The 22,131-nt window shown below is 43.6% G+C and overlaps 1 protein-coding gene and 1 non-coding gene across 6 annotated transcripts in view; both read left to right on the forward strand.

The window, feature by feature from the left end:
- Nucleotides 1-22,131, forward strand: part of PCBP3 (poly(rC) binding protein 3) — a 215,770-nt gene that overhangs the window by 115,526 nt on the left and 78,113 nt on the right. Inside the window, exon 3 of one of the 5 annotated variants that reach the window (XM_054579258.1) lies at nucleotides 1,745-1,827. The exons of the other annotated variants lie outside the window; for them this stretch is intronic. The gene's annotated coding sequence lies outside the window, so the exon portion shown is untranslated. The remainder of the gene's footprint in view (nucleotides 1-1,744; nucleotides 1,828-22,131) is intronic. 5 annotated transcript variants of the gene reach the window in all.
- LOC129077202 (U2 spliceosomal RNA) lies at nucleotides 20,896-21,086 on the forward strand. Its single transcript, XR_008529789.1, has one exon. It is a non-coding gene; the product is annotated as a U2 spliceosomal RNA (small nuclear RNA).

The following is a 22,131-nucleotide window of genomic DNA, read 5'->3' on the forward strand; positions in this document are numbered from 1 at the left end:
AAGTCTTGTACAGTTAAACTGATGAAGTAACATTTCACCTCTCAATTTGTCAGAGATCAGAATGTGAACAGTGAATTGTGTGAGCAGTAGCTGGAAAGATAGCTCTCATGAACCTAATGGGATATAATTTGCTGAGACCTATATGGAAAAGGTTTTGGTTAACTTCTCTGAGATTAAAAATGTACAGTATTTTACTTCTTATGCAAAGGTACCTCTGAATGTGCTGATTGAAGAAAATCTTAAGATGTATAAAGGTAAAGAGTATTATGCCAGGTACAGAGCAGGCATGTGTGTCTCCTGCCACACACACAGAATATCCTGCATGGGCTCACAGGGATGGTGACAGTGACTGTGAGCTCAGCAAAGGAGAGAGTCTGATGTTTCTTTGTTTATATTTTTACTTTTTATACTTAAATTTCTATAGTTTTGAAGAGTTACGAAAACCACCTAAGACCAGAAAGAGGTTTAATTGTTGTTATATTTAAAAGAATCTATGTGTATTGCCAAGTTTATTCCAGAATCATGGTTTGTTATTATTATTTAATCACTGAGAAACCTGAAACATGAAGTGAAATAATTCACCTACCACTCTGGGAACACACAGAGCAGAGAATGTTCTGGCATCATTACTGCTCCTACATAGAAGAGACACAGAATAACAGTCATTAAAATGCCATAAATAGCAACGTGTCCTGAATTTACCCTCACCCTCTGAAGGAATTATCTGTCCTGCTCCTTGTACAGGAGCGTATCCCAGAGGCCAGCAGTGTGCTGATGGAGCAGGATCTTCCCTCCTTGTGACCCTTACAACTGGATTCCCTCTCTGAGCCTTATGCCTACTCTGTGAAAGTGGTGATAATCATACCAGCTTCCCAATCTGGCAAATATTAGGTATAGGAGAAAATAATGAAAATGCTTGTAAAAAGTAAAGTGCCTAAGTATTGTTAGTTTCTCCCCTTTTTAGAGATTTGCATGTCTTTTTAATCCAGTGCCTATTTCTGGAACATAATTCTTTAGGTATGAGTAGGATAATGACTACATCTTGAGGTTTCATCTGAGTTTTTTAGAAGTGTGTTCCTGCTGCCTGCATTCCATTAAGGAGCCTCCTGAGACCCCGGCCACTCCCCAGGCGGGTTGGGGTTGGTGGCACCGGGTTACTGCACATGGAGTCTCAGGAAAGACCTCCCAGGAGGATGACACTGCCCATGGACAGGGCCTCCTTCTCAGTTGCTTTGCTTCATTGAGTAGACATTGGTACTTGGCTGGGGTTCACAACATGCTGGGCACCTCTGAACTCTCCCAAATGTGTTGCCAGATTTGTAAAAACACATTTCTGCTGTATCTGAGGGCACTTGCTGTTCCAACAGTGTGTTATGAGCAGTTGAAGCTTTGAGCTGCAGCTCAGGCTATACAGGCTGCAAGGAGAGGGTAAAGTTCTTTGAGTAGAGCAGAGGCAGGGAGGGCACCTTGAAGACAGTGGAGCTCCCACATGGGGCATAGACAGGAGCACACAGTCAGGGGCACACAGCGTCACTTCACCAGGGAGCTGTACCTTGACCTATGAAATTGTGTCTGACAACTGCTGATCAGTGCAAATCAAATTTCAAGTATATCAGCTGTTCGTGAACCCCCAGATACGACAATGATAAGCAACTGGAGCCAAGTGGGATTTCAAGGTATGCCATAACTTTGGCCTTGCTGAGTTCATTGGGTAACGTGACACTTTTCCCTTGCTTTTTGGTAGATGGACAGTGTCCTCACCCTCGGGGGAAGCAGGTGGGCTGGCAGGACAGGCGTCCACAGGCCGGGAGAAGGAGACACTCCCAGGTACTGTCATCTACCCCTGCTGGTGACCTATCTGCCCGGCCTTGTCCTGTTGCAAACAATGACTCACCTGTGACCCCTGCCTCTCCTGGTCTGCTTTGCCCACCTGTGCCCTGCCTGTGCCCGACCTCAGTGCCTGTTGGTTGACCCACCTCAGCCCAGATCTTGACCCTCCCTTCTCCTACCCCGACTCGGGGCCTGGTCCTCACTTCTGGTTGCTCCCTTTGCTTGACCACTTCTTTTGAGGTTCTTAACCCTGAATTGCACCCAGCTTCCATTAACCTTCTAACGGGGTGAGCACAACCTGCTGGTGTTCATGCCTCTCAGATGCAGACTGCTTCTCAGCTGTTCATTTCCTTTAACAGGGTCATTTGTAGTGAAATGAGAAAGAACGTCCTGTTCCTTCAGTGATGCAACCTGAACTGTGTGGTGATGTTACTCTTCATCTGTACAGAATGTTAATGCTTTCACTGACTACAGGTGATACTCTTTGGGTTAGAAACATAGTGAAGGTAATGAGACACTTCAGAATCAGAACTGATTTTAGGAGTAATTCTAATGAAGCTGGGAAAATTTAATTATGAGCTCAGATTCAACAGATTCATTTAGCACACAGATCAAGTACATGCTTTATGCCAGGTCCTGATTCTAGGCTGGGTCGGTCCGTCAGCAAACACATTGATGGGCTCTGTCCCCAGAGATGATCATAAAAGGTAGGCTGTACCCCTGAGGAAGCAGATGATGAGCTCCAGTGATAAAGGAAAAAGGAGAGCAACAGTGATGGAGTACATGTGTCTGCATGTATGTCTGCACGTATGTGTGCACATGTATAATTATGATTGGGGGTTGTCAGTGATCAACAGGACCATCAGAGTTGGCCTCACTGAGAAAGTGACATGTAAGGAAAGGTAAGGGCATGAGTAATGGAGGGAGAATAGCATTCGAGGCAGGGAGAACAGCAAGTTTGAGGCCTCAGTGTGAGGATGACTAAAGAACAGCCACGGGCCAGTGTGGTAGGTTGGTGAACAAGGGGGAGAGATCTGAGTGGGTCACTGTGGCCTATGAGAGCTTTTGCCCTCTGTTAGGGCAGAGGGGGCAGAGAAGAAGGAGGTTCTTGCAGAATTGCTCTGACTTCTGGGTGGAGAATAGATGCCCGTGGGACCCAGGGTGGAAGTAGGGACCAATTAGGAGGTGCTACATGAGCCATGTGAGAGGTAATGCTGAGGAGGCAGTGAAAGCTGGTCAGATTTGGGATGTATTTGGAAGGCAGAGCCAATGTGAGTTCCCAGCAGAGTCATAGTGATGTGAGGGGGACAAGGACAATGGCAAGGTTTTAGGCTGATGAAGGATGGCATCCTCTCCAGCTCTTGAGACTAAGGCTGCAGAGAACATAGTGGGAGTGTTGGCCTTCCGACAAGTTAAAGTGAGACACTTTGACATTCAGGTGACTGCTGAACTCACAGCCAGACAGATGAGACTGTAGCTGGGGTGAGGATGGGTTGGAAGTGGGGACTTGTACAGATTCCATTTCAGGAAATGGAGGGTCGTCAAGGGAGCATCAGAAATAGAAGAGAATCAGGGAGGGGTTTGGGTGCCCTGACCTGACAGGCTGCTGTAGAACAGGGGACCAAGTAGGGTCTAAGCCCAGACCCATGAGGGAGATACAGAGGCCCAGAGGACACCACACTGGGGTCAGGGAATGAGGTCTGGCTCTATCCCTGCAGCAGTTTCGGGGGGAGAACTGGGGTTCACGTAGGTCATTGGCAGCTTGAGCAGTTTTGTTGACTGAAGGGGAAGAGAGTAAAAGTGATGTGCAAGCACCAGGGCAGGGGCCAGGGAAGGTTTATTCCACAGTGGGAGCAACAGTGACTGATTTCTTTGTGGATGGGGCTACCAGCTGAGCTGTCGGGGTTGAGAAGGGGGCCACCTGGAAAAGCAGACTGGGGTGGGGGGTGGGTCACTGCCCAGAGGGGTTTCATCCCAGGAAATCCTCCTGTGAGGGGCACAAGGGAGGTTTGAAGACAGAGGAATTAGAATGAAATATACATCATTCTCAGGAACTGCCAGTATTCACATGTTTTTGCCATATAGTGAAAGATAATTTCATAGAGTTCAACTTAAGGTTGGTGTGGGAACACTGGAGAATTTGGAGCATGGCCTGAGTGCAGCGTGCTGACTGGTGTGCGGTATGCTGACTGCTGTGCCGCGGCTGTCTTGTAGTCTGTGGTCTGAGTGGAGGTGGTTTGTGTTTTCTCCAGTTCCATGCTGCTGTCTGGGTATATAGACAGGGACTGGGCAGAGAATGACATTTTAACAGGTTGTCACTTTTGCCAAGCAAGAAGGAAGTTGAGGACAAAGGGAGGCAAACACTCATGCAAATAGCAGATGATGGTGGCTCTAGGTGTAATCTGGGAGAAGGATGGACATATTTCCACAGGGAGGAGGTGGGGCAGCAGAAATGGCAGCTGCCCATAGTTGACTTTGTTTTTAAGTTGGCAGCAGTTGTGAATTGATCTCTATCAACATAGAATACAACTAAGAATTTTAAAAAAAATACAACTACCATTTCAAGTTAGAGAACAGTCCTTGGTTTCCATGGTAACTGCCAACCATTTAACTATGTGGCAAGTGTTACAAGTTGACACAGGGTAATTAGACAACAGGGAAATTGCAGGGTACTTAAATACAACGTGACTATGTTGTTAGGTTCCACTTCTGAAAGCAAGTTTGTGGTTTGTCTCTGACCTTATCTGCCCTGAGCACCCCCTTATGATTTGTCCTCAGCCTAGGAGCAGTGCCCACTCTCAGGCCAATAGCCAAGTTGCTTAGATGTGAGTCCTGCTTCTTCTCTCTTCACTGGGACCTTAGGCAGGTTGTCCTCAAGTTTCCCCAACCCTTGTCCTATGCCTCTGTGGGGTTGCCCTTCCTAAGACCAGGCTGGGAAGCTGGTGGAAGCCCTGCACAGGAATACAGGCTGTGGCTTTTTAAGATTCATTTTATCAGCCAGAACTTTAAAATAGGTGTTTTTGGACTTTGGATAGTTCATGAAATGGCTATTAAAAGACAATCTAAGTAGGGTTTGTTTTTGTTGTTTTTTTCCCCCCCAAAACAGTACAAATCAGTACACAGATCATTCTTCTACCAATTGAACAGGATGGTTACCTGAGAGCATTCATCCACTGTCATCTGTACCAGAATCCCCCCAAAGTCAGGCATGTTAAGACAGCAGAAACAAAAATAACTTAAGACACTTGTGGAAACAGTGATGAGTGCAGGTAGAGGGTCAGATGTTTTGATTAATTATTAAGGGGCAGAAACAGATAGTGCTTATAAATCAAAACATCCCAGAAGACATGTAAAGACACCTAGTCTCCTAGGAATGAGAATTTGGACTCTCAGCTCAGGGATAGTGGACATCAGGACTTTAAGAAGATTAGTTGGAGGCCCCTTCCACCACCTGCCCTGTGCCTTGACTCCCATTGCCAGTGTGTTCTTTGGACCAGGGCAGCAGGCATTGTGTCCCAACAGTAGCCAACTCCAGAGAAAAGCAGAGAATTACTCTAGAAAACAAAATCTTGGCAGATGGAGTCCAAAGATACCCACCTCTTCTCCTCCTAGCACCAGGGCAGACCAGAGTGAATGGAACTTATATCCATGGCAGGCAAATCAAGCCTCTTGATAGCAGAGCTATGGGCATAGCCAAGAGCTGTCATGGGTTTGAGGAGAACTAACAACAGGAGAAAGAACCACCAAATGCAACAAAAGACGATACACAAGGGAAGCGTTAATGGCACAAAGAGAAGAACATTCATAAAAACAAAACAGAACATTACTCCTTCAAAAGAAACAACCAAAGATTTTAGAAGGAAAACTTAGTCAAAATGGAACAATCAGGGTGGCTTAAAGTCACAGCACAGGCAGAATGAAGGAGGAATCAATGATTGGACAAATGAGCCAAGGATTATTCCAAAATGCAGACCTGGAGGGAGGACACAGAGCTATTCCAGAATGCAGACCTAGAGGACCAGAGATATTCCAGAATGCAAACCCAGAGGATCTGGAGCTACTCCAGAATGAAGATCAAGGACTGAGAGGTAGAGAGTGTGAGATAAAAGGGTGAGGTGAAAGCAAATTTGAGAAGCTCCATTTTTGGTTGTGTAGGAGTCTAAGAAGGAGAAAATGTAGAAGGCTGAGGAGGATAATGAAAAGCTACTAGAAGGACCCTTCTCAGAGCACAAAATATGTCAGAGGACTAAGTATTCAGCAGGGAAGAGAGAAATCACAACTGCCCCAACAGATTAGGACATGATTTCAGGATACTACCAAATACAAGAACAATGCCAAAGTGGTCAGCAGGAGGAGCAAAGGTCTGGCTAGCAATTGGCATTGAATTAATTACAAATTTTTATTCTAGAATTAATTGGATCAACATTTTCAAAGTACTTGGGGAAAAATGATTCCAAATCTGGAACCTTAGACACAACTGGACTCGAATTCAAATTGAAGGGCAAAGGAAAGGTGTTTCCAGACAGTCAAGGACACAGGAGTTACCAGTCTCACTCTTCAGATGCTTGACAAAATGAAAAAAAGGACAACCATCTATAAAAGAGAGTGATGTTTGATCCCATTATTAATAGTGGGGCAAGAATCCAGTTATGAAATAATTGTTGATGTACACTGGGGTGCAAATTAAAATAATAGTTGAAAAATCATATGTATGTGTATTTATATAGTGATGATAAAGAAAAAAAGGGAAAGTTCCCTAAACATCACTTCTTTTCCAGGGGTTATGTAGATACTGTTCCTATATAGCCTATGGTATGTAAGTATGCATTTAAACATAGTAATGATTTATAAGTAGCTGCCAGTCTGAGGCACAGACGGTACAATTTCAATCTTGTAGAGGAAAAACTCTGAAACAAAGAAAACCTGATTAAGTCACCAAAAGGTAGTGTAGAAGGGGAAAAAAGTAGAAATCATAGAAAATATATAAGGCAAGACATCATGTAGGCATTAGTTCAAATGTGTGTTCATTTTCTCTATTAAGAGATGAAACTCAGATTGTCTTTAAAATGACATAGAAACAGAAATTTATTCATGGAAAGCATACTAAGCAAATTCTAATCACTAGAAAGCAAGACTAACAACATTATTTTCAAGAAAAAGATAAAAAGCATTAAATGGGACAAAGATACTTCATCTTGAGAAGCTATAAGCCCTTAAGAAGAGCTGATATTCATGAACATGAATTACATAGCTATAAAATTTATGAAGGAAGAACTTGTAGAACAGGAAATGGACAAATCCAGCACCATAGCAAGAAGCTTTAGTTTAAAAAAATCAAGAAGAAAAGAAAAACATAGGATGAAGGATTTGAATGGCATTCTTAATGAACTCTGTTCCAAACATAGAATATTCTTTTATTAAATTTTTATTTATTTATTTTGTTCAATCACAATTGTCCCCATTCCCCCTCCATTATTCTCTCCTTCCCTATGCACCCCCACCTCCCACACTCAATCCTCCCCCCCATTGTCTTTGTCCATGGGTCCTTTATAGAATATTCTTTTCTTTCTCTTGTTTTTCCTCCCCTCTCCCTCCCTCCTTCTTTTGTTTTCTTCAAACACTCCATGACTTTTCACCATTTTAAAAAAATGAGGGTTTTAAAGTATATATATATTTACTATGTATTTGATTTTAAAGAATATTTTATTTCTCAACAGCAGAAGTCATTAAGTACAATAAAAATGGAAATTAATCACAAAACGATACCCAAAAATAACCCAGACTCCATTATATACATGGAGATTTTGGAATGCTTTTAAATAAAGTAAAAACTGTTTAAAAAGTAATGAAAATGAGATAATACTGCATATCAAAACATGAAGGATGTTGCCAAAACGATTCTTGGGAGAAAATGTCAGAAAACCAGAAACACTTAAAATAAATGAATGCCCTGTAACTCTAAATGTTAGAAAAAGAATTTAAAAATAATTTAAGACGAAGTAGAGATGAATACAGTAGAATCTGAAAACTCGTTGCTTGGTGCAATAAATTCTGGAAGAGGACTATGAAATGCTTACACTGTCAGCAACTTTGATCAAGGGGGCAAAGGCAAAACTTAAAACTTGGATAACCAGAAAGTAGTCAAGACTGCAGATGTGGTGTCTGTTAAAACTTTCAGAGATTGCTATTTATAACTCAATGCAAAATAATCGCAACATCTAGAGAAACGAATAATTTTCTAGAAAAATGTAAATCAACCAAATTGTTTTAGTATAATGTAGAAAGTCTGAATAACCCAACTCTGAGCAAGTGACTGAAACTGTGCTCAGAGATCTGTAACTCACTAGACTCCAGTTCTAAGGGGAATGACACTTTTAAGGTGTGTAAATTGTTTCAGTGTTCAGAGAAGACACAAATTTCCCCTGATCAGTTTTTGAGATTAGCAGTGTTGAGACACAAAGATCTTGCAAGTAATCTTAAAATGATCTATAGGTAAACTACCTTCCAAAGACAGGTGTGTTAGCAGATGGAATCCAACAAAGCATTTCATCTTAAGTATGTTTTCAACTTAAGAGTTGATTGAGCTGTGGTTTGGAGGCTCCCCGGCCCCTGAGTTAGTCCTCTCTGTGTCTGCTCTTTCTGACTTCTCCATGTCTCATGAATTCTCATTGCTTTGTTTTCTTTTTGATTTTAAAAATTTTTCTAATTTCCTTTGCTGTGTTTATTTGATCTTGTGTGTCTCCTAATTTCATCTTGATTTTTGAAATATTTTTTTGTTCCAGAGTCCTTCCTGAGTTCTATGACCTCATTCTTGAGTTTTTCTAATTCTGATTTATGTCTTTTTTTTTTTTTTTAGCTCTTGCATTAGTATCTTAACCTTTTTTTAATCAATTTAAAGATATTAGATTATGGTTTTTCTATTTTTGTTTTCATATCTTTATGGTTTGTGTTTATTGTCAGTAGGGATGTTATTTTGTTTCTTATTTTCTTTTGTCTTTAAAAAAACCTTGCATGGGGTTTAGCCTCACATGAAACTCATTTTCCTGAACTTAGAAGAGAGACATGGTTGATAATAACATTTCTAATTTCATAGCTCTAGAATGCCCTCTTCTATTATGTTTATGATGGGCTAAAATGAATTTAGAGTGTGTCTGGTGTAGGGGCACAGTGACTGAGTGGCCAGAGAATTAGGTAATAGTATTGCATCGATGTATCTTGTTTATCTGGATGTCCTTGTTTTTAGGAAATACCCAATAAAGCATCTTGGGTCAAGTTGCATGATATCTGCTAATCACTCTCAGAAGGTGCAGATCAATAGAAAGAATCAATGAATGAATGAATATGTGCATAACAGACAATGGGCCTAAATGTGAACAGTTGGAGGAACAATTAAGTATACATAGAAGATCTTTGTAATAGTCATATGATTTTCCTCAAGATTGAAATTATATCACAATAATCAGTTGTCCAATAAATAAGTACAGTGTATTCCTCAGTGGAAAATGTGATGGTCCTTCTTCAGACAGATGTCCTGAGAGACTTTGGGAGGATGAGATGACACTTGGATATGCCGGGTGGGGACTCAAAGGTAAGCCAGGGGTACTGGAACCAAGCTTTTTAAGTTTCTCAATATTTTCCTCAAACTGGAATTTTAATTAAAACAAATAAATACCTCATAATATAGTTTTAAAAATCTGATGAAAAGAGGACAAATAGCCTTTTGAAGTGACATTGGGGTTCTGATTGCAGGAGGCCCAGGAGGGGAGTTGGCATTGAGCTTACTTCCCAGGTTGACATTTGGGGTGCGCAGCCTTTCTTGCCTCATCCTGTCTCTGTGGCTACTTTTCTTCAGTGTCAAGTGTAAACCAGCCATGGGCCTACAGTTCTTTGTAGACTCATGGTTCACAAGCAGTCAGTAACAGTGCTGACTGCTGGGTGGTGGGGAACCCAGGGGGCCAACAGCAAAGAGATGGGCTCAGCAAAGCCCTTAGGTTGGCCAGATGCTGGGCACATAGCTGCTTCTCATACAGAGCTTTCTGCCTACACTCTAAGCAAAACCAGGTATCCCTGACAGCCGTGCCCTACAGCCATTGAAAGCAAGACACAGGAGCTGGCCTCTGGGCTCTAAGCCTTCTGGACCATGTCCTGGCAGTGACCTTGGACCAGGTCTCTATGAAGTGGAAACAACATTTCTCTTTATAGATAGAGGCTATGGTGAAAGGAGAAATCCATCAAAACCGAGGAAGCTGTGATTTCAGCCAGCCAAGCATGAAGTGGATGATACACCAAGTGTGTTGGTTGCACTGTGCACATTTGTGTGTTCCAGAGATGCTCCTAAGACAGGTCTCAGGCCTGACTGCACTGACGCAGGCGTGTTGAGATGTGGGCTTGAGCCTGTCTTGATTTCAAGAACTGCTACTTGCCAGGCCTCTACTCTACCTAGACAGCCAGCTCAGGCTGCCTCCAACCCTGGCTCTCTGCTGCTCATTATGGTCACCAGCTGGCCTTCTGCACTGTGTCCTTAGGCCCATCACCTGCGTTGCCACATGCACACCTGTGTCCTCGCATACAGCCTTATCCCTAGGCCAGTTCCCAGGAGGGAGTCTTGCCTTTTACCTGACAGTGGGGTGAGTAGGGGGAGGGGAGGAGACACCAAGCTTCTGTTCTCCCCATCCCCCACCTATCTAGGCTCTTGTACTCCTCCACTCCCTACCCTGGTGCACTTCTGGGAAATGGGACGACTGAACTCGGAAATCCCAGACTTGGTCCATTCTTGTTGCCATGCCCACTCACCTGACCCTGGAGCGTTCTCCAGATCTGCACACAGCACTGTTTTCGTCATCTATCTTTTTGTCATGCCTGCCCTGTGGGAGTCTCATCTTGGACCTAACTGTGGAGGAGAGCTGTATGGACTGATATATCCGTGACGTCCAGCCTGCGTGAGCGCTCATGCTGCCCCACCTGCTGGCCTGACCTTACGGGCTTCCACAGCACTGGCTACCTTTTCTGAGGACAGCTGATGTCCCGGGCCAGCCTACCCTGCTGGCTGCAGTAACCTCTCAATGTTAACGAGGTACCCATGGGGAAAGGAAATCAGCCTAGTCAGGATCACACACAAACTTGCTCCACTTCCTTACTGCCTCTGCTCTTCTCCAGGAAGTTTCACAGGGAAGTGACCCACATCTGGCATTGAGTTAGTCACTCCATTTTCTTCACTTCTCGAACTTGAATACCATACCTTTTATCTCACTACTGTATGCTTCTTGCCCAGTTTCTGCTTTGGACTACCTTTTTGTTTGGAAGGAATTCTAGACAGCGTGCGCTAATCAGGGCCCTGCACTGCATCTGCTGATCCATCACATTAGTAAATATTTGGCTTGTGCCAGCAAGACGAGGTCAGATAACATAGCAGGGAAGCAGCAAAACAGCATGTGAAGATTCAGACCCATATAACTATTCTCTGTGGTCTACCAAAATTTAAACTAATTAAATTATAAAAACAAATCACCTTTGTAATTCACATGTCCATCCAGTGTCTCTTAATGACATTACTGTGCTGTCCAGTTAGTTGCCCTGTGGTGCAACTAACCATTCTTCTGCAAGCTCCCCTCCTAATATTTCTCAAGGGCCTCTTCATGAGCTAGCTGTGGCCTCTCAGCTGGATTGCTAGAGGGAGTGCCTTATCTTGGGATGCCTTCCGATTGGAGTGCCCATGCTGCTTAACTCTCACTGCTCCACTCCTCCTTACAGTGGCTCCACCAAGGGGCCCTTCCTGCCCAGTCCTACAGGTCAGCTAGGGCCCAAGGCATTCCAGCAGGTCGCAAAACCTCATCGGAGCCAAGGTCCTGTCGTCTGCGGTCAGGATGATCTTTCAAAACATAAAACAGCTCTGATGACAACCTCCCTTCCTTGTCTCTTCTTGGATAATAGTCATGAAAGATAAATTACATTTACAAGTGTCTGTAGTGTCTCCTGGGCTGTGAGAGTTCAGGGCTGTAATGGCCCTGGCTCTTGAGGTTGGGCTCTGAGGGTAAGGTCAGCAGGGTGAGGGGAGGGGACATGGAGCATGAATAATGTGGGGAGGTGTGGCTGGGGACTTAAACTTTCTCCTGGATATTGGAAAGCCTGGGATTTGTAAGCAGGCAGATCAGTTTGTGCTTTTGGAATGTCCCTCTGGCTTCAGAGCATACAAAAGCCTGCAGGGAGGTGGGAGCAGGAAAGTGTGAGGACCCCAAGAGAGGGCTTCTGGGAAGCTGGTGGTGATATGAGAACACAGTGAGGATAGGTCTGGAAGTGCCAGAGCCACCAACCCCAGGGACACTGTGTGTGGGCTGCATAAGGAAAAGGGCTTTACGTTTCTCGTGTATGTAGAATGGGCTAGGTTTTCCTGCACTTTTAATTGTTACTCAGATATTTCTCTTGACTACCTATAATTCTTTGTAACTATTATTCTTGTTTTCAATAAAGAGTAAGTTCTTTAATTTGCATTGGGCAGAATTACAATTCGAAATAAAAAAAAATCTTTATTTTGTTGTGAATACTTTTTTTCTGATTCTTTAGCTTCATTAAGGACATTGTCATGGAGAATACCTTGGAGAGCCCCTTCAAAATGGAGACTGAGTTGTATGTTCCTTTCCTTTGTAAGCTGGTCCTGCCCCTTCAGTCTGAGCCTGTGTTGCTGTGTGAGTAGTTCCTCTGGTCACTTCTTGCAGCTAAACGGCAGTTGGGATTTAAATAGGGTGATGCTGTCCCTGGAGCTCCTGTGGGTCCTTCAGGAAAAGGCCTCGTTGGTTTCATCCCAGGAGTGCAGGGAGCAAGGTGCCTGTTGCCATTGCCCTTTTCCAAGAGGTTTGGTGAGTAGGACAAGGCCAGGATTCTGGGGGCTGCAAAGTCAGGCACTCAGAGTGCCTTACATTGAGTTTCACCCCCAAATCTCTCTGGCTGCTGCACCTGATATTCAGTTGGTCACAGAGAAAAGCATGGAATGAGCTGTCCTCTGTCCTCTGTTTATGGTTGTGGCAGGTTTGATTGCACTCTCTTAGCCGTGGCTTTGGACATACAAGGAGCTATTTCAGGATGCTTCTGTGCCTGTGGCAGGGGAGGGTCTAAGGATCCCTGGGGGCTCTTTGTGCGTGACTGGGGTTGTTGCTGGGCTTGCAAACCACCCCCTCACCTTCTCACCCAGAGCTGGATGTCTGGAGGAAGCCAAGGTCAGGATCCCCAGCAAGTTCCCATTATGAGTGGAGAGCCCCGTCTTTCCTCTCTTCCTTGGGGAACCCCCATGCCCTCCCTCATTTTGCTGCCTCCCAGCCATGTGGGGCCTTCTGGGTTGGGTGCTTGGGGCCTCTTGGGGCAGTATAGTGGAGAAGGGCACACAGAAGGAGCTAAAGCTAATCTGGGGACCTTGGAGATAATGCTGCCTAGTTTCCCTTTGGTGTCCTGATTGAGCATGTGGGGGCATTTCTGTGGGGATGACCAGAGCCCAATGAAGGCTCCTGGCCCTTCTGGGGAGGATGCGTCTGGGGTGGGATGCATCCTCCCCAGAGCACATGGCACATAGGTCTTCCCTCCTTTTTTCTCAACCCCATAAGCAAATAGATCTCGGCATAGTTTGGACCCAGACATCTTCACATATAATACAGAAAGTGCTTTCCTCACACTTTGCTCTTTTATCTCCTATTCTCACTCTAGAATCATCCTGGGAATATAAGGCCTAAAATTCTCCATCTGTATAGCACTTAGCAAATTATAGAGTACTTTTTGAAATGTTGAAGGGAGTGTGTTTCCTTGTTTCAATTTAGAATGAGGAGCTGAGACTGAGAGCTACTGAGTCATGTGGGTTAGCCCAGTGGTCTCTCCAGAGCAGGCCCCAGGGCTAGGGTCACAGGCTGGGAGTCACCATGTCCCAGGGACTGTCCCTCACCTTGGGAAGCTTCCACAGCTCTAGTACTGGTAGAGGTGCTGAAGGAGCTGAGTTCCGGAAGAGGAGCTGCCTCTGCCAGGGCTTCCTTCTCCCACTGCCAGATGAGCCTGAGGAGAAACCTGCCTGCCCTCTTGCCCCCAGACCTCCCTCCAGGATCTCCTGCTGGAGAACCTGACAGAGAGCTAGCCTTTGAGGTATGGTGGACTTAAATCCAGGATAGTCTTCCTAGATTTTCACCTCATGTGCAAACCTTGCTTAATTTCCCCTTGAGAGTGTGTGGGCTGTGGGACATGGTCTCCTATTATGTTGTGTTGCCTGGCAAAGGGATTTTGTAGATGTAATTAAGACTTCTAGTCAGCTGACTTTGAGTGAATCAGAAGGCAGGTGATTCGGGTGACGTGACCCAGTCACATGAGCCCTTTAAGTCTGGGTAAGAAGTCAGCGATGGAGGAAGCTGGAGATCGGAAGCACAAGAGGATTTCTGATGAGGGCCATGCTCTAGGGAATGCAAGCAGCCTCTGGGAGCTGATAGCCATCGAGGAAGTCAGTCCTACAGCCTCAGGAAGCTGCACTCAGCCTCACCTCCGCCTGAGCAGCCAGGAAGAGGCCCCAGCTCCAGGTGGGCATGCAACCAGCTGACTCCTGCATGTGTGAGCCTTTGCCCTAGAGAACCAACCATCCTGTGTCCAGACCTATGCCCTTCAGGGCTGTAAGCTGATAAGGTGCTGTTTGCAGACTCAGCCCAGCCCAGTAGCACAGAGGGGCAGGTTTCAGGCTGGGAGACAGCTATACAATGCCAAGTGATAATTGTGCTCTCTTATATTTTGTTTTTAAAGAACTAGCCAGTCATCTCAGAGCCATTTTACAATTAATCAAAATTTCCCTATTGGTGAGAAATGCCACCTTTATCAGTAACTTACTGTCTGCACTTGCCCCTTTTAGAGTGTTTGGATATATTCCATCCCACTGCTATTTTTCTGTTTCTATAAAAAAGTTGGGTTATGACCCATCTTATTCCCCTGCCCCCTAAAAATAAAACTAGTTGGATTTTGGTTGACCTACCATTAAAATTACCCATTTATGTTGGGACATAAATGCCAGGAATGTCTGCTCATGTTTCATCCAAAGCGGTCAGTGAAGTCTTATAATTTTCTTGTGTAGATCTTGCACACTCCTTACTCAGGTTATCCTTGATCATTTTATATTTTGTATTCTTGGTTCCTGTTGTAATTATGACTGATATAGCAAAGATATTTATTTTTGCATCTTTAGTGTATAATCTGCCATCAATAAACTACATCTTCTTTGGGTCTTATAAGTCAGGATATATTAGGTAGAGAATCACATTATCACATATAATAATGTTAATGCCTTCCTCTTTACATATCTATGATCATAGGTATCTTTAAGTAACTGCCTGGCTCAAATTTTTAGAAAAATCACTGAGCTGCAGCCTGTCTTGTCCACATTTGGCCAGCCTTTCATCTCCTTCCTGCCCTGAAGCTATGCATGCAATATGCATGCAACTTATACATGACTTGCTGATTTTTAAAGTCAATAAATTATTGACTCTTCTTGTGTTCCTTCCTGAAAAATCTCCCTTTCTGTGGCTGTTGCCACATCAGCTCAGCCCTGCCCCTGGGAATGCTTCTTTCCTGACCACACATATTCTTTTTCTTGTCCACCATTAAATGGTGCAGTATCTGAAAGCTCAGTTATTCTGCCTGTTCTCCTGGGCCTTCTGCACACAGACACGTGGATGTGGGCACCTCTCTACCAGGATACATTCTGGGCCTGGCCAGCTCTCCTCCCATGGTGTCCTCTTGGGTACCCAGCAGGAGCCTGATCCCCAAACCTGCTCCTGTCCTCCTGACTGAGGAGCATCTCCCACACTCCAGCCTTGTTCCCTTGCCTCACCTTCCCTTCACACATCCCGTCATGAGCCCAGAGTCCTCAGTGTCCTCTGAGAACCTCCTAATGCACTCAAGTTCAGCCTATACATAGACTATGTAAAGAAGGCTACAGATTGGGGGGGCAAAGGACAAATGGTTCTTAGGACGTGAGACAGAGACTATACCAGAGCCATGGAGGAGGAAATATCTGGCCAGTGTCCACTGAGGGCCCAGCCCCACTCAGCTCCATCAGCCTCCCTCAACCCCAACAATGAGAAGTAGGACAGGGAGGGGTTGCTGCATGACTTCATTTGTAAACATGGGTTGAAGATACAGAAGATTGACTAGAATACAGGAGGGCCCTCAAATGTGGCTGGAGCAGCTAAACCAGGGCTTCCACCTGAGAGAGCAGCCTAGCAATGTCCAGGGAGATGGAGGACTGCCATGGCCCCAGGACCCAGCATTCCCACTCCTTGGAATATTCACAAGAAAAACCAGGCATGTATGTACAAGGAGACACACCTGAGCAGGTTCAGAAATGCCAAGTTTCACTTTTTGCTCTTTCAGTTATCTGCAGTTATTCACAGTCAACTACAGTCCAAACACAGTAAAGGGAAAATTCCAGAAACAAACTATTCATAAGTTTTAAATATCACATTGTTCTGAGCAGCATGTTGAAATCTCACATCATTTGCTCTATCCCACCGGGAGGCGAGTCATTCCTTTGTCCTGCATTTCCACACAGTATATACTCCCTGCCCATTAGCAGCCTGGGTTATCAGATCTCAGGGCTTGTGTTTAAGTCATCCTTATTTTACTTAGTAATGGCTCCAGAGTGCACGAACAGTGATGCTGGCAATTCAGAGATGCCACAGAGACACTGTCAAGTGCTTCCCTTAAGTGAAAGATGAACACCCTCAATAAGGAAAGAAAAAAAAAATTGTATACTGAGGTTGCTGAGATCTATGGTAAGAACGACTATTCTATCTGTGAAATTGTGAAGAAGGAAAAAAATGTTTGTGCTACTTTTGCTGTCACACCTCAGACTGCAAAAGTTAAGGCCACAGTGTGTGATAAAGCTTAGTTAAGATGAAAAAGGCGTTGAATTTCTGGGTAGAAGACATGAACCAAAAATGGTTCTGATTGAAGGCAACAAGGATTTTGGCATGGGATTCCCTGAATCAGATGACACCAAGCCATTTACTGCAAGTAAGGGATGGTAACATAGACTCAGAAATAAGTGGGGACTGAAAAATATAAAAATTGCCAGAGACAGATGACATTTGCATAACTTTTATTACAGTATATTGCTATTAATTCTCTATTTTATTACTTATTGTTAATCTTTTACAATGCCAAATTTATAAGTTAACCTTTACATAGGTGTGTATGTATGGAAGAAAACCTAGTACATGCAGTGTTTGGTGATACCTATGTTTCAACCCCCTTAGGGATCTTAGGTGAGGGGTACTGTGTAAATGCACCTCCTGTGAAATGGAAAGTTAGATCCATGTGGATAAGTCTTGAATGTGAGCAGAAGTGGGACATGTGCAGTGTTATGCCATTGTTGCTGACCTTGTGAGCACATGCCGTGACAGGACATCTTGTTGGGCGCTCACGCACCGTGGAGAAATGCGACTGAGCAGGGGAAATGTCCACTTCCATTGGCAGGGCCTGGGGGGTAAAAAAGCAGAGAAGAGGCTGCTGGGATGTTTTTCTTTAGTCTTTTTTAATGTTTTATTCATTTAAAAATAAGCTGAAGCAAATATAGCATAGTGTTAACATTTGTTAATCTTTAATATCAGGTATACTGGTGTCTCATGGCTTTTAGTGTCTCTAGGTTTGAAATAGTTCATAGTGAGAAATCAAAGCAATTTTTTCAAATTGTAAATCCAGTAACCTCTCTTATGGAGAGTGCTTTGTCTTCAAACCTACCCCCTTACTCAGCATGCATCCTGGCCCTGTGTGTCCTTGGGCTTGAGGGTCAGAGTTCAGACTGCTCATTAGATCCCACAGGGTATGCGAGGCCCCATCCCCTGGACTGAGATATGGACCATCACCATGGCTATGGATTGAGGATAATTCACCAGGAGCTCCCTGCAGGCCTTACTTAGCCAGGCCTGGGCTGCTCCTTTCCCAAGTCTCCTGCCCCTGGCCTGATGTTTGTGAGTCACTGAGCTGCCTGGACCCTCCTCCCTGAGCTCTTCCTTTCCTCAAAGTCCAGACTGGATCAGGGGTCTCCAGAAGATGTCCCTGAGGTCACCTTTGTACTGAGGGGGATACAGTGGGAGAATCTTTTTCCTTGCTTTTTCAGTGTCTAGAGGTTTCCCATACCCCTGGCTCATGACCCCTTCCTCTGCCTCCCACCTCAGCAAGACTGCATGTCTCTCTGACCCTCCATCCATCATCCCCTTTCTCTCAATACAGCTCAGAAAAGTTCTCCACTCTAAGTTACTCCTGTAATTATATTGGGCCCTCTGGATAAACCCAGGATGATCTCCCTTCTCAAAGCCTGTAACCTTAACCACGTCTTCAAAGTCCCTTTGCTATGTGAGGTCACATGTTCATAGGATCCTAGGGCAGGGGCATCACTATGCCTGCCACACCTGCCTTCTTTACTTGGGACTTAATTAGCTCTACTTTCTCTAGCCTCTTAAGGTAGAAGATTATATCATTGATTTTAGACCTTTTCTAATACAATTCTACAGTTTTTTCAACTCTGCTTTAGTTACATCCCACAGATGGTTATGTATTTTTTAATCACTTTATTATCAAAAGTTCTAATTTATCTTAAAATTATTTCTAATTTATTTTCTTGACCTGTGAGTTATTTAGAATGTGTTCCTTAATTTTCAGGTATTTGGGAAGTTCATGATATCTTTTTATTAGTTATTTTTCATTTAATTCTTTGGTGGCCACAGATATACTTTGTGTGATTTTAGTCTTTCTAAATTATTGTGTCATTTTCTGGGCTAGTAGAATACTACAGTATGCAGCCTTTTCAGATTGGTTTCTGTCATTTAAAGTCACACACTTCAAGTTCCTTTATGACTTTTCATAGCTTGATGACTTGTTTCTTTTTGTCACTTAATAGTATTCCATTGCCTAGATAAATCACAGGATTTACATTTTTTTCCTTTTTTTATAATCCTCACCCGAAGACATGCTTATTGATTTTAGAGAGGGGAAGGGAAGGAGCGAGAGAGGGAGAGAAACATCAGTTGGTTGCCTCTCATACGTGCCCTGACCAGAGACCAAACCCACAGCCTAAGCATGTGCCCTGACCAAAAATCAACCCGCTATTTTTCTGTTTATGGGACAAAATTCCAACCAACAGAGCCACACTGGCCAGGACAGAATTTACTTTTTTATTTTATATATATGTAAAATATTTGGTTCACATATAGTTTCTCTTTATTTTTTAAAGTATATTGTATTGATTATGCTATTTCAGTTGTCCCATTTTTTTCTCCCCTTTATTCCATGCTTCATCTCCCCTCCTACCAGTATTCCCCACCCTCCACCCCGACTCCGCTTAGTTCATGTCCATGGGTCGTACATGTAAGTCCTTTTGTTTCCCCATTTCCTATACTATTCTTAACCTCCTCCTTTCTGTTTTATACCTACCCAATTATGCTTCTTATTCCTGGTACCTTTTCCCCCATTCTCCTCCCCCTAGCCCCGCCCCTGCTGATTACCCTCCATGTGATCTCCATTTCTGTGATTCTGTTGCTGTTTGTTTAGTTTGTTAGTTAGGTTCAGTTGTTGATAGTTGTGAGTTTGTTGTCATTTTTCTGTTCATAGTTTTGATCTTCTTTTTCTTAGATAAATCCCTTTAACATTTCATATAATAAGGGCTTGGTGATGATGAACTTCTTTAATTTTACCTTATCTAGGAAGCACTTTATCTGCCTTTCCATTCTAAATGATAGCTTTGCTGGATAGAGTAATTTCAGATGTAGGTCCTTGCCTTTCATGACTTTGAATACTTCTTTCTAGCCCCTCCTTGCTTGTAAAGTTTCTTTTGAGAAATCAGCTGATAGTCTTATGGGAACTCCTTTGTAGGTAACTGTCTCCATTTCGCTTGCTGCTTTTAAGATTCTCTCATCTTTAATCTTCGGTAATGTAATTATGATGTGCCTAGGTGTGTGCTTCCTTGGGTCCAACTTCCTTAGTACTCTCTGAGCTTCCTGGACTTCCTGTAAATCTGTTTCCTTTGCCAGATTGGGGAAGTTCTCCTCCATTATTTTTTCAAGAAATTTCATTTCTTGGTCTTCCTCTTCTTCTTCTGGCACGCCATATGATTCGGATGTTGGAACATATAAAGTTGTCCTGGAGGCTAAGCCTCTCCTCATTTTTTTGAATTCTTGTTTCTTCATTCTGTTCTGGTTGAATGTTTATCTTTCCCTTCTGCTCCAAATTATTGATTTGAGTTCCAGTTTCCTTCCCTTCACTGTTGCTTCCCTGTATATTTTGCTTTATTTCACTTTGCATGGTCTTCAGTTCTTTCTCTATTTTGCGTCTGTACTCAACCATTGTGATGAGCGTCCTGATTGCCAGTGTTTTGAACTCTACATCTGATAGGTTGGCTATCTCTTCATCACTTAGTTGTATTGTTTCTGGAATTTTGATCTGTTCTTTCATTTGGGCCATATTTCTTTGTCTCGGCACACCTGTTATGTTGTAAGGGCCAGAGCCGTAGGTATTCTCCAGGGCAGGGCTACCCACAAGTACATTGGACCCTTCTGGTGCTGATTTCCAGGTGGGTGGGTTTGTGTATGTTCTAGAACCCTGTGGGTCTCTCCAATGAACTCTCCTGTGGGGCTAGGAGTTTTCCTGCCGCTGCAACCCCCACAGATTTTTTACAGCCAGAGGTTTTGAAACTTTCTTTTCCCATGCTGGAACCCTGGGTTGTGCAGCCTGTCTCGCTCCCTCATTGTTCCTCCTGGTTTATTAGGTTTATCCTCCTGCAAATGTGGGACTGCTGGGTCTGCCTTTGCTGCGCGTCCTCTTCACCCCTGCTGCCTGTCTCTGCCCCTCCTACCAGTCTATATGAATGTTTCTTCTCTAACTCATTGGTTGTTGGACTTCCATACAGTTCAATTTTCTGGCAGTTGTGGTTGCTTTTTGTTTTTAAGTTTGCCATTGTCCTTCTTTTGGTTGTGTGAGGAGGCAAAGTGTATCTAGTTATGCCTACATCTTGGCCAGATGTCCAGGATTTACTTTTTTTTTTTTTTTAAATGTATTCTTATTGCTTCTCGGCCTTTTGGCTAAGATCAAGTGTAGTATTTGTTCTTATCAGTTTAATATCTGATACGTCCTCTATCCGAGGACAATATATTAAATGGATTTTTGGAATTAGGAGATGGAATAGGGGCTTGCTCCATCCATTTCACGCATCGACCTGGTATTGCAGTACTTCCAGGAATGGTGCACCAAAAAAAACCCAAAAAACAAAAAATGTATCCTAGCATATTTTGTGGGAACAATTCTAGGAGTTATGAACAGCTCTGCCATCCGGATTGTAGTGTCTAAAGGCAGATTTCTTGGAGAAGTGGTTTATTATATTGTACAAACAAGTAAATGTATAAGATGGGCCTGAAACATCTGATTTGAAATAAAAGGAAAGAAACTCACAAGACTAATGAGGTAATTTGAAAATCACACATGGGCCACCTTGAAAGGCTCTGGATACCAAAGATGTAACATTGTGAACATCAAAAAACTAGGGATTGCAGTAGACTGAAATATAACAAATACATAATAATCCATGAGTCATAATGAATCTGAATCACAAGAACAGAACTGTCATTGTTCTTTGAAGGTTGGTAGGTGAAACCTACTCAATGTTTTAATCATCAGTAAATAATAATGAAAGAATCTAGCACTTATCCATCTTTTGCTGTGGAGACTGTATTTCAAACAGTGTATCAAACAATGGATGAAGTAAAGTTTCTATTTATAGAAGCTTATTGTTTCAGAGAGACCACCAGACCTGCTGCCAACCGCAGCATCAAGAGAGAGGTCTGTGTTATGAGTGTATGCTCTCGCTATAATCTTTCCTATAAGTCAGCCGGACAACTGCTCAGCTAGCTGCCTACTGAGCAGCTCAGCTCCAAGGAGTAGACAGTAGTCACACAAGGTAACTATGCTATCCACTCAAGCTTTTATTGAATGCAGGTTCACTCAAAGTAGAACATCAACATACATTACTATCCTATTCATGCTCTAACAATCTAAGAGAAATATAACACACACACCTATACAGCAATCAGTGGGGAATAATGATCCTGAGTCCCAGAGAGTCAGCCTTTAGATCCAGGAGACAGCATGGTGGGCAAGGGAGTCATCAAAATCTTGTAAGGAATGATCTCCGGAGCCAGGTTGGCAGCAGGGCAAACAAAGTCCTCAGTCCAGAAGGGCAGAGCCTCTGGCGGCCAATGCCAAGGGAGATCAGCATAGCATGGAACATCATTCTGGTGTGTG

Source organism: Pteronotus mesoamericanus, unplaced genomic scaffold (genome assembly GCF_021234165.1).
Source record: "Pteronotus mesoamericanus isolate MK-2021 breed Mesoamerican mustached bat unplaced genomic scaffold, CSHL_Meso_final contig_116, whole genome shotgun sequence".
NCBI classification, from domain to species: Eukaryota; Metazoa; Chordata; class Mammalia; order Chiroptera; family Mormoopidae; genus Pteronotus; species Pteronotus mesoamericanus.